The sequence below is a fragment of the Monodon monoceros genome, unplaced genomic scaffold, assembly GCF_005190385.1.
Source record: "Monodon monoceros isolate NGI ecotype Baffin Bay Population unplaced genomic scaffold, NGI_Narwhal_1 Super_Scaffold_18, whole genome shotgun sequence".
Lineage (NCBI taxonomy): Eukaryota > Metazoa > Chordata > Mammalia > Artiodactyla > Monodontidae > Monodon > Monodon monoceros.
Genome location: NW_021703774.1, coordinates 92,133,243 through 92,144,802, shown reverse-complemented (window position 1 = coordinate 92,144,802; position 11,560 = coordinate 92,133,243). Strand labels below are relative to the sequence as shown.

General features: G+C 40.2%; 1 long non-coding RNA gene across 1 annotated transcript in view; it reads right to left on the bottom strand.

Annotated features, from left to right (window-relative positions):
- Positions 1-4,671: 4,671 nt before the first annotated feature.
- The window catches only part of LOC114899070, a 10,072-nt gene continuing 3,183 nt past the window's right edge, over positions 4,672-11,560 (bottom strand). The window contains exons 2-3 of the long non-coding RNA XR_003794502.1: positions 6,785-6,869; positions 4,672-5,236 (exon numbers count right to left, since the gene is read on the bottom strand). This is a non-coding gene — a long non-coding RNA (uncharacterized LOC114899070). The remainder of the gene's footprint in view (positions 5,237-6,784; positions 6,870-11,560) is intronic.

The following is an 11,560-nucleotide window of genomic DNA, read 5'->3' as shown; positions in this document are numbered from 1 at the left end:
ATTATAGCTGGTCCTCCATATCCATGGGATCTGCATCCAACCCACATTCAGTCAACCACAGATGGAAAATATTTGAAAAAAAAATTCCAGAAAGTTCCAAAAACCAAAACTTGAATTTGCTACACACCGGTGACTATTTATTTACAAAGCATTTACCTTGTATGTACAACTACATAGCATTTACATTGCATTTGGTACTATAAGTTATCCAGAGATGATTTAAAGTATGCTGGAGGATGTGGATTGGTTATATGCAAATACTACACCATTTTCTATAAGGGACCTGAGCATCGGTAGATTTTGGCATCTGTGGATTTGGGGCCTGGAACCAATCCCCCGTGGATACCGAGGGGCAACTGTACTTTGAAGGGAAGAATGGGGAACTCCTTTTCAGAGATGATTAATCCTTGATGCAATTCTGTTAGAAGTGCTGACTAACGGTCTGATGACTGCTTATTTTGATCTTGGTGTTGGTAAAGAGGGCAGTACAAGTCAGGAAATGAAAAGAAACACAGATTTCGGACGCTCAAAATTGCTAACAGCGGAGGTCTTCCTATTATTTTGGTTCCAGCTTTTTTTTTTCCTGGGCTAATTTAACCACTTTCTCTTCCATTCTTCCGTTTTGTCCTTGAAGGCCAAATTGTTTTTCCCTTTTCTGTTTAGGTTATTATTAATTTTAAAAATCATATTTAATTTCCCATTTTTTAGCATCTTTTACCACCCACTCTTATCTTCTTCCCTTTCTTTATATTTTCCTTCTTATTCTCTTGTTTTACTTCTTGTATCCTCGCTCACATGCTCTGCCCCATTGTTACTGAAAATCAAATATACTGGAATCCTAATCTCTAAAATCCTGGCCATCACAGGTAAGGCCCTTTGAAGTTTGCTTTCAGCCTCTGTTCATGGATGGTCAACTCACTCACCAATTACAACTGTGCTATTGCAGCATTTGGAGGTGGCGTGTGGAGCCCTGCCTGTATACTTTTTTATTCTGTGAGGTTTTGCTAAAAATAATGGGTGGCTAGATAAAAAAAAAAAAAAACCTGATTGGGCATTCACTCTAGAAAAAAGTGAGTGGGTGTGTGTATGAGTGTGTCTTTGGGAATGAGAAGGAAGATTAATTCTACCTAAAAATGTATAGCTATTTGCTATGAGTTACTTCTCAGCATCCTCTTGAATCGCGGTGGACTTTAGTATCAGATCAAAATGATGATTCAGGGTGGTTAAGTGACTGACATTTTAAGGATTAGGGAAGGGAGAGGGATAAAAGAAGGAGAACTTTCAAAAAGACTATACAAACTAAAACTAAAGCATGTTTAAATCTCTTTCCTCTGCTGTTGCCGTTCCCTTTTCTCTCCGATTTCCTTGATTGGCTTGTCCTTAAGGGAAACGGGGAGGATTCCTATTGGGCTCCCCTTCTCAGAACAAAGAAAGATCTCCAGGTTCCTGTTTCAGAGGAAGGGGGTAGGGGTGCAGATCCTTTATGGCCTGGAAGAAGTCAAGGCTATTTCCTCAAGTTTCTCTGTTATTTTGAGATGCATGATTCTTTGTCTGAAGCTGCTGTGACCTTTCAGGAAACTTCACTACTGGTGATATCAGAGGCACTTGGAAGAAATAACTGGTTATTGATGGGCATAAGGTGTTAGTAAAGACCAACTTCAATGTGTAATATTTATTAATTGTTAAATTTTAAGAAGTTTTAAGAAAATTTTAAGAGGGGAAGCTGGGAAGAAAATTTTAAGAGAGAATAGCATTGACATATATACACAACCAAATGTAAAATGGTTGGCTAGTGGGAAGCAGCCGCATAGCACAGGGAGATCAGCCAAATGCTTTGTGATGACCTAGAGGGGTGGGTTAGGGAGGGTGGGAGGGAGGCTCAAGAGGGAGGGGATATGGGGATATATGTATGCATATGGCTGATTCACTTTGTTTGTTGTACAACAGAAACTAACACAACATTGTAAAGCAATTATACTCCAATAAAGATATTAAAAAAATAATATAGGCAGCAGAGAAAAAAAACAAATGATTTTTAAAGGAAAAAAAAAGAAAACTTTAAGAAATGATTTGTGTGAACAGGGGTATTGTCGAATCACATAACATCTGTATCCATGAGTTTTATTTTTGTACATGTCATTTAATCCAAGGGTCCCTGCAGAATAACATGTGCATTTAGAGCCATCCACAATGTCCAGCCTGAGGTGACAGACAATGGTGCATATATGCGGATGAGACTCTTTACTTGTTTTTTTTAACTGAAGTATAGTTGATGTACAATATAAGTTACAGGTGTACAGTATAGTAAATCACAATTTTTAAAGGTTATCCTCTTAACACCCTGAGCAGAGAAGTGGTATGTTCAGGGGGATCTGCTTTTGGCCCCTTCGCCAAATCCTCTGCTTTACTTTCTTTGGGAGCGATGCCATAACATCCTGCCAGAATTGACAGGGGGAGAAATGCAGTCAATATGCTGATCTTCACAAAGAAGCAGTCACCAATCCACTTGGAATAGGGCGTGCGTTCTGCATCACGTTTCTAGTTGTGACCAGGCCTAACTTTAAAATTTAGCCTTCTTTACCAGGCCCAGGCCTGTCCTTAACCAGAAAACGGGCTTTTGGATTGAAGTGGAGGAACACTAATTGACTGATAGGGGTAAACAGATCCAGACAAGCCCAGGGGAATTAGTGATGAGAAACAAACAGGGATGCATAGCAGATACAAGGGAGGAAATTAAAACAACAACAACAACAACAATTTAGCCTCTCAGTGTGCTTTCTTATACTTTTTCTTTTTAATTCTAATTAGGGTCTTATTCAAAGGACTTAAGGGGCAAGGAGCAGCTTCCCAAAAGAAAAGTTTAGACTTATAAAAAGAGCATTCTTTTCCTATAGGTCAAATAAGCATAATCAGTTCAGGAAAATACTCCCTGGAAACTATGAAAACATAACATCATATTAGGAAGATCAGCCAATAAGGTGGTCAGAGAGCCTATTGGACCAATCAGGAAACGTGATTCTAATGGCTCTCTGGGCCCTTCCTTTCTAGCAGGGATTACAAACACTCCCTCTCTTTAAAATGTCACCTTCAGGGACGTGTTGCCAGCCCTTTCAGTTGTAATCCCCAAAGGAAAAAGGGAGGTTTAATAAGAATTGTGGGATGCCAATATTCAGATAAATTTCAACTTCCAGAGAGAAATACAACCAAGATTTCCAGCAATTTTAACAATATGCCTGTCATTATAAGCAGGCTTCACTGAATCATGTGGTTTTCAAAATTTAGGAGGCAGACTAACTCTATAAGAAGAAACTAAATTTATAGAAAACAGAGACTAGAGGTAAAAAAAAAAAAAAAAAATCCCCCAAACCAAAACCTCTGTTATTTGGCTGCCGGGGTAACTTTTCCTGATTGGAATAAGACAGACATGTGATACAAAAACATAGCTGGTTCCTCTGAACACAGTTTTACCATATCTCCTTGTGCTTGAACTTTATGCGAGAGAAGGGACAAAGTTTTCTTTCCCATTGTACAGAGAGAGATGCAATGGAGGTAGAGTGGAAATAAGACAATTTCGAGGGAGGAAGAGACACGGATTGCCCTCTTTCTGATAAGTTGCAAGCCCGCAGTCAAGGGATGGAACGCTTCTGGCATTCAAGTAGTTAAGAGATTCTGAGGTCAAAGCCACAAACACCAGTGAAGGTATGCATAGGCTTTTCAAAACTCAGAAAGCTTCTTTGAGAGGAGAGCAGGAATTAGAATAAGCTAATGTTGCTTAACTCGTGAAATTGGTTGTTAGTAATTTACCAAGCCCAGGAGATACTCAGCTTCTAGAGGGCATTCCAAACTCAGCCCCATCAAAACAATGGCACGTGTTTAAAAGAACAAAGTCAGACCAGAGCAGAAGAAAGGAAAGAACTCCCAAACCTATGTCTGATACAATTATGAGTTGCAAGCAGAGAGAGGAGGAACCACAAAATTTGTATGTAAATGACAGGGTTTACCAGGGACCTGATACTGGCTCTAAAATGAACTTCTATTTTTTTTATTTACAAAAGTAATGCATATAGAAAAATTAATAACTACTGATAAAATTTTAAAATAAAAACATCACCTATATTTTCAATACTCAGAGCTAAATTTATATTTGGATCATAATCACTTAATACATGCTAGCCATTTAAAAAAATAATATATATACTTCCATACATATCTATCTATTGACCTGCATTTTTAAAAATCCTCATTTATTGCTAAACAATGTATTAGGACTATTTTCCCATGTTTATAAACATATTTAATAGTTATGTTTTATATTCTTTGTCTTACCACAAATATCTGTATGCTTTACAACATAACAAGATAGAATGTAGACCATCTTGGCTGTATCTGGAAACCAACAAACCTTATCTGTAAATGCAATGAAACCCCTCTAGTCAGGAAAGAGATTATAAAAACAACAGAGTCTCAAAGGGAAAAAGTATGTCAGAGATTGAATGTGCACACATTTATTTGAATATATGCAAAGATATGGACTAAAGAAACGAAGATCCAATTTGAGCCCAGACAAGAGAAAAGAGTCCCTCCCTTCCTTGCTACACAACCCCTCCCTCTTCTCCTTCCCCTCCCTCCCTTCTTTGTCGCTCCAGATGTGCTCTTGCTGGCTGGGGTCACTCCAGGATTTCCTGATTATAATGAGGAAACACAGCTGATCAAGCCAATGAGTTTAGATTGAGATCTATCACCTTTTGACCTTTAGCCCCACCCACCCTCTGTTTACCAGTCTGAGAGTTGGCACAGATGACTCTAAATGGAAGAAAAAAGAAAGAAGGCAAAAAAGCAAAGTGACATGTGCCAGCTTTGCAAGCCACACCTTGTTCTCTCTTCCTGTGTAATGATGAGAAGCAGAGCCTTGGGCCATTATATTGATAGTTTAGGGTAGGAACAGAGCTGCAGTGTACAAGCAGATTATTTACTTCTCAAAGCAATTATATCTCATTGAGAAAATACAAGACATCAGTTGGAACTTCTTTATTGTCTCACCACCGAATCGTTAATTCTGCTCATACCTTTCCCCATCTTCTTTTCTCCTGGTCCTGCTCTTACCAAAGGCCGGTCTCTCCAGTTCTGCCCTGGGACCCACTGCCTCTGCCCACTAGACTTCGATTCCATTTCTTCTCTTAACTCTTCTCCAGCATTTGTCCATCTCTTCCCCCAACTTGCAAACATACTTTCGTAGCTATCAAATGAAAAAGCAAGCACAAATTAAAAAGATGCAAAATCCTCTTTGAACTCTTGTCTCCTTCCAGCTACCATCCCCGCCTATGCTTATGTTCCCTTTTACAGTAAAACTCGAAAAAGTTTTGTTAACATGCTGACTCTCCTGCCTGAACTTCATTTTATCCTTCAACACACTCTAATCTGGCCTCTATCTCTACTAGCCACTAGAAGAGCTTTGGTCAAAGTTAACAATGACCTCCAGGCTGACAAGGCAATGGGCATGCTGTGTCTTATACTTGTCAGCCTCTCAGCATCATTCCATATGGTGAACCATTCCATCCTTCTTTCTTGATTTTAGTGACACTTTCTGTTTTATTTTTCTCTTTCTTTTTGTCTTATTGATTTAAATTGAAGTATGGTTGATATTCAATGTTATGTTAGATTCAGGTGTACTAAAGAGTGATTTGACATTTGCATACGTTAGGAAATGCTCACCACAATAAGTCTAGTATCCACTTGTACCCACACAGAGTTACTACAATATTACTGACCATATTCCTTATGCTGTATATCACATCCCCGTGGCTTACTTATTTTATAACTGGAGGTTTGTACCTCTTAATCCCCTTCACCTATTTTGCACCCTCTACCCTATCCCTTGGGTTTTCTTTTACCATACTCACTGTCCTTTCTCCATCTCTGTCACCAGCTCTCTAGCTAGTTTTTAATAGTTGACTTAGGGCTAGGTTTTGAGACCTTTTTATTTTACTCTCTACATTTTCTCCTCAGTGAGCCCATCCATGGCCCAAATTATCATCTACATGCTGATTATGTCTATTATGGAGACTGTGGTTCACCACCCAGATATTCTCTTCAGGACTAAGGCACTCATTTCCCCAGCTGAACTGTTGTCAGCTCGCAGTTTATCCCCTCCTTGAGTATTGTCCTCGGCCCCAGATTAAACCCTTTCCCCCAGGACAGCCTGCCTCCAATGCTGGTTGAAGCAAGGATAAAAAGGCCATCCGTTCGGGACAACTCTGAAGGGTCATGCCAGTTCCAGAGCTCCTTGTAGAATTGGCAGTGGTCTCTCTTACAACTCCATCACACTTCAGCTTCTCCTCCTGCCCAGTCAAGCTTCCCCTACTTCCATACAGATATGGTTTCCAAGAGCATCTCTGTGGTAGACACTGTGATGCACCACCCAAATGCCCATTCAGGAATGGAGGACTTAATTACTACGACTTCTGGGAATGCACTGGCAAACATATAAGTCCTCTTCGGGGCAGCTCACATCCAATGACTAATCAACATAGGGACAAAAAGGCTTGACGCTCTCATCCCAGCTTGGGATGGCACTGAAGGGTCATCCTAATTAAGAAGCCCCCTAGGGAAGCGGAAAGGGAATATCTCAACATTGCAAGGAACACGGAGTCTGAGTTGATATCCAGACATCCAGTGTCATCCTGGTCCTTCCCATTAGAGTAGAGATTTATAAGGGCAGGGAAAAAAAAACCAAATTCTTGGCTAAGTTCCAGTGACAGGGGATACACTAGGTCCCCAGACCTACCTGGTGATCATTTCTCAAACTCCTAAGTGCATAACTAGAATTGACATATTTGCAGTTAGAGGAACCCCCGTACTGGATCATTGGCCTGCAGGGAAAGAAATATCAGAGTGAAGAAGACCAAGCGGAAATCTCTGAAACTGCCCTAGCCCTCCCCAGCCAAGATAGCAAACAACAGAAAATTGCATCCTGGGAGTACGGGGATAGTAGAGATTCATGCTACCATTAAAGACCTAAAGGAGGGCTTCCCTGGTGGCGCAGTGGTTGAGAGTCCGCCTGCCGATGCAGGGGACACGGGTTCGTGCCCTGGTCCGGGAGGATCCCACATGCCGCGGAGCGGCTGGGCCTGTGAGCCATGGCCGCTGAGCCTGCGTGTCCGGAGCCTGTGCTCCGCAACAGGAGAGGCCACAACAGTGAGAGGCCTGCATACCGCAAAAAAGAAAGACCCAAAGGATGCAAGGGTGATAGTCACTACTCACTATCGTATCTTCATTTAAGTCACCTGCAAAAACTGGATGGTTTTGGAGGGTGACTTGTAGAAAACTACAAGCTCAAACAAGTGATATCCCTGATTGCAGCTACTGGACTGGATGAGGTTTTATTGCTAGATAAATATGACAAAATAGGTTAATAAGACCTTAGGTACATGGTCTATGGTAATTAATTTAGGAAATGTGCTTTTTAAAATTCCAATTAGAAAGAGGATCAGAAACAGTTTTTACTCATGTGACATAAATAATATTCAGTTGCAGCTTTAACCCAGGACTATGTTGACTCTCTTCCTTCTGAAGTTATATAGTCTGAAGATATTTGCATCATCTTGAAATCCCACTGAAAGTGATATGGATTCATTCTGTCAATAATGTCATGCTGATTGAAGAGTATGCTAGAAGACTTCATAAGATACATGCAAGAGAAATATGTACTATGATGATTCAGAGACCTGACACTTTGGTGACATTTTTATGGATCCGGTGATCAGGAGAGGGCTGGGCTATCCCCTCCAAAGTAAAAGACACATCTTGCACCTACTACCACAGAGGAGGAAGCACAGTACCTTCTTTGGGTTCTGGGGACACAGTAGGCATGTTTGGGTTCTGGGAACAGTACATTATACACCTAGAAATACCCTTAGCTTTGTGTGGGGCCCAGAGCAGGAAAGAGCTCTGCAGTAGGTCAAAGCTATGGTGCAAGAAGCCCTGTCATTTAAACTAAATGGCTGATACCTAACTACATTGGAAATGTCAGTTGTGGGGCTCACCAAATCATGAATTGGGGCCAACCCAGCAGCAGTCTGTCAAAATGGTTCATCTGCAATCACACCAGAGTATGACCAGAGGGCATGAGTACACGGCATGTCACTCTCTAGAGCTGCACAAGTGCTCTTCCTTCAGCTCACACCTATGGCCATATTAGGGATCTCTGATCTGCTGAGGGAGGATGAGAAAGCCTGAGCTTGGTTTGTCAACAATTGGTCTTGGTACATGTGTGCAAGCTAAAAATAAACAACAGTTGCGTTATTGCTACAATCAGGGTTGCCCTTGAAAGGTAGTGGGGAGGGAAAATTTTCCCAATGGAAAGAGCTGTTAGAGATACACCAAGTAATCCACATTGTATGAAAGAAGAAGTGGCACAGATAGCTTCAAGGATGAGCTCTGTCATATATTTAAAGTAGAAATAACAAAAATCTAACACAAACTTCTTTAAAATATAGTTTGATTAATAGATACAGTGAGGACTTCCCTGGTGGTGCAGTGATTAAGAATCTGCCTGCCAATGCAGGGGACACAGGTTCGAGCCCTGGTCCGGGAAGATCCCACATGCCTTGGAGCAACTAAGCCTGTGCGCCTCAACTACTGAGCCTGCGCTCTAGAGCCCACGAGCCACAACTACTGAGCCCGCATGCCACAACTACTGAAGCCCGCATGCCTAGAGCCCATGCTCTGCAACAAGAAAAGCCACCACTATAAGAAGCCCGCGCACCGCAACGAAGACTAGCCCCCTCTCACAGAAACTAGAGAAAGCCCGCACGCAGCAACAAAGACCCAATGCAGGCAAAAATAAAATAAATTAAAAGAATAAAATAAAATAAAACATGTATTTGAGTTAAAAAAATAGATATAGCGAAATCCCAGTCAAAATCTAAATAGATGTTTTTTGTAAATTTAAAAATTCATATGGAAATGCACGTTGAATAACCAAAAGAAACTTGACAAAGAGAGAACAAATACATTATCTGATGTCAAAACTTATTATACAACTACAATAATAAACACACTGTGATATTGAAACCAGGCGGGGCCTTGTGGGGCTCCCAGGCACATGGAGGTCATTTTTTGCCGCACTCAGCCGCCCTCCCCATTCCTTGTAGGCAAGACTCCAGCCTCCATGACCTTCCCTGAATTCCAAAGGGAAGATTGTTTATCAGGGGAGGAGCAGTCAAGAAACCACCTGAAATTTACAAGCAGCTCATGCAGCTCAATAACAAAAAAACAAACAACCCAATCCAAAAAAGGACAGAAGACCTAAATAGACATTTCTCCAAAGAAGGTATACAGACTGCCAACAAACACATGAAAGAATGCTCAATATAATTAATCATTAGAGAAATGCAAATCAAAACTACAATGAGATATCATCTCACACCAGTCAGAATGGCCATCATCAAAAAATCTAGAAGCAATAAATGCTGGAGAGGGTGTGGAGAAAAGGGAACACTCTTGCATTGCTGGTGGTGAATTGGTACAGCCCCTATGGAGGTTCCTTAAAAAAATACAAATAGAACTACCATATGACCCAGCAATCCCACTACTGGGCATATACCCTGAGAAAACCATAATTCAAAAAGAGTCATGTACCAAATGTTCATTGCAGCTCTATTTACAACAGCCAGGAGATGGAAACAACCTAAGTGTCCATCATCGGATGAATGGATAAAGAAGATGTGGCACATATATACAATGGAATATTACTCAACCATAAAAAGAAACGAAATTGAGCTATTTGTAATGAGGTGGATGGACCTAGAGTCTGTCATACAGAGTAAAGTAAGTCAGAAAGAGAAAGACAAATACTGTATGCTAAAACATATATATGGAATTTAAGAAAAAAAATGTCATGAAGAACCTAGGGGTAAGACAGGAATAAAGACACAGACCTACTAGAGAATGGACTTGAGGATATGGGGAGGGGGAAGGGTAAGCTGTGACAAAGCGAGAGAGTGGCATGGACATATATACACTACCAAACGTAAAATAGATAGCTAGTGGGAAGTAGCCACATAGCACAGGGAGATCAGCTCGCTGCTTTGTGACCACCTAGAGGGGTGGGATAGGGAGGGTGGGAGGAAGGGAGCTGCAAGAGGGAAGAGATATGGGAACATATGTATATGTATAACTGATTCACTTTGTTATAAATCAGAAACTAGCACACCATTGTAAAGCAATTATACTCCAATAAAGATGTAAAAAACTAAAGATTTTAAAATAAAACAACAACAACAAAAAAAGCATACAGTATCAATAAATACAGTACAGTACTCTAAATGTAAAAAAAAAAGAAACCACCTGAGGCAAGATTAAAGGGACCAGAGAATCTCAACAAGATTAGGATACTGACCATGTGAGATGAGATTAAAGGAGTACAGACCCTGCACACACCTTAATCTTGTCAGAGACCCCACCCTTGAACCACTGCTATAAAACCCTTCATCACCATCCTCTGGGGTTGGGACAATTAGTTTTCCGAAGCAGGAGCATGCTGTGTCCCCCTTTGCCTGGCAAAGCAATAAAGCTATTTTTTCTACTTTACCCAAAACTCTGTCTCTGAGATTCTATTCTGTACCAGTGCAGAGCCTTTGACATCAATATCAACATAAGTATAGAAAAACAGATCAGTGGAGTAGAAAAGGGTTCAGAAATACTCCTACACATATATGTTTACTAGAATTTCAAAAAAAAAAAAGCACCAAGGCAATTTTAATGGGAAAGGGAAAGTCTTTTCAACAACCATGAGGGAAAAACTAAACGTGTGGGGTTGGAAGGGGATGAACTTGTTCTCTATCTCACACCACACAGAAACATTAATTCAGGGTGAATCAAAGACCTAAAATGTAAAACTAATCAAATCAAAGACCTAAATGTAAAACTAAAAGTATAATGCTTCCAGAAGTACATAATAAGCATAGTAAGCTTTGTGACTTTGGGGCAGGCAAATATTTGGGCAAAAAGCACTAAACATAAAAGGGAAAACCTCTGTTCATTAAAATACATAAGGAGCTCAACTTCACTAGTCACCAGGTAGATGCAAACTAAAACCACAAAGAAATATCATTTCACATCCAACAGAGTAGCTAAAAAATAATGACAATACCAAATGTTGAAGATGACATGGAGCAACTGGAACTCTTATACATTTGCAGTAAGGGTGCAAAATGTTACAATCATTTTGGAAAACTCTTTGCCAGTTTCTCATAAAATTAAACATACATCTACCCTATGACTTAACAAAGTTAATCCTAGATATTTATCCAGAAGAAATAAAAACTTATATCCACGAAAAGATTGTGTAAGAAGGTTTATAGCAATCTTATATATAATATCTGAAAAAGGAGAATCCACACAAATGTTCAGCAACAAGGGAATGGATAAACAAATTCTGACTCATGGAATGGAGGGTGATGCATGAAACACTAATCAGCAATGAAAAGGAAGAAACCACTGTCTCAACCCTGAAACAACACGATGAATTAAATGAATGAATGAAAACAACACGATGAAT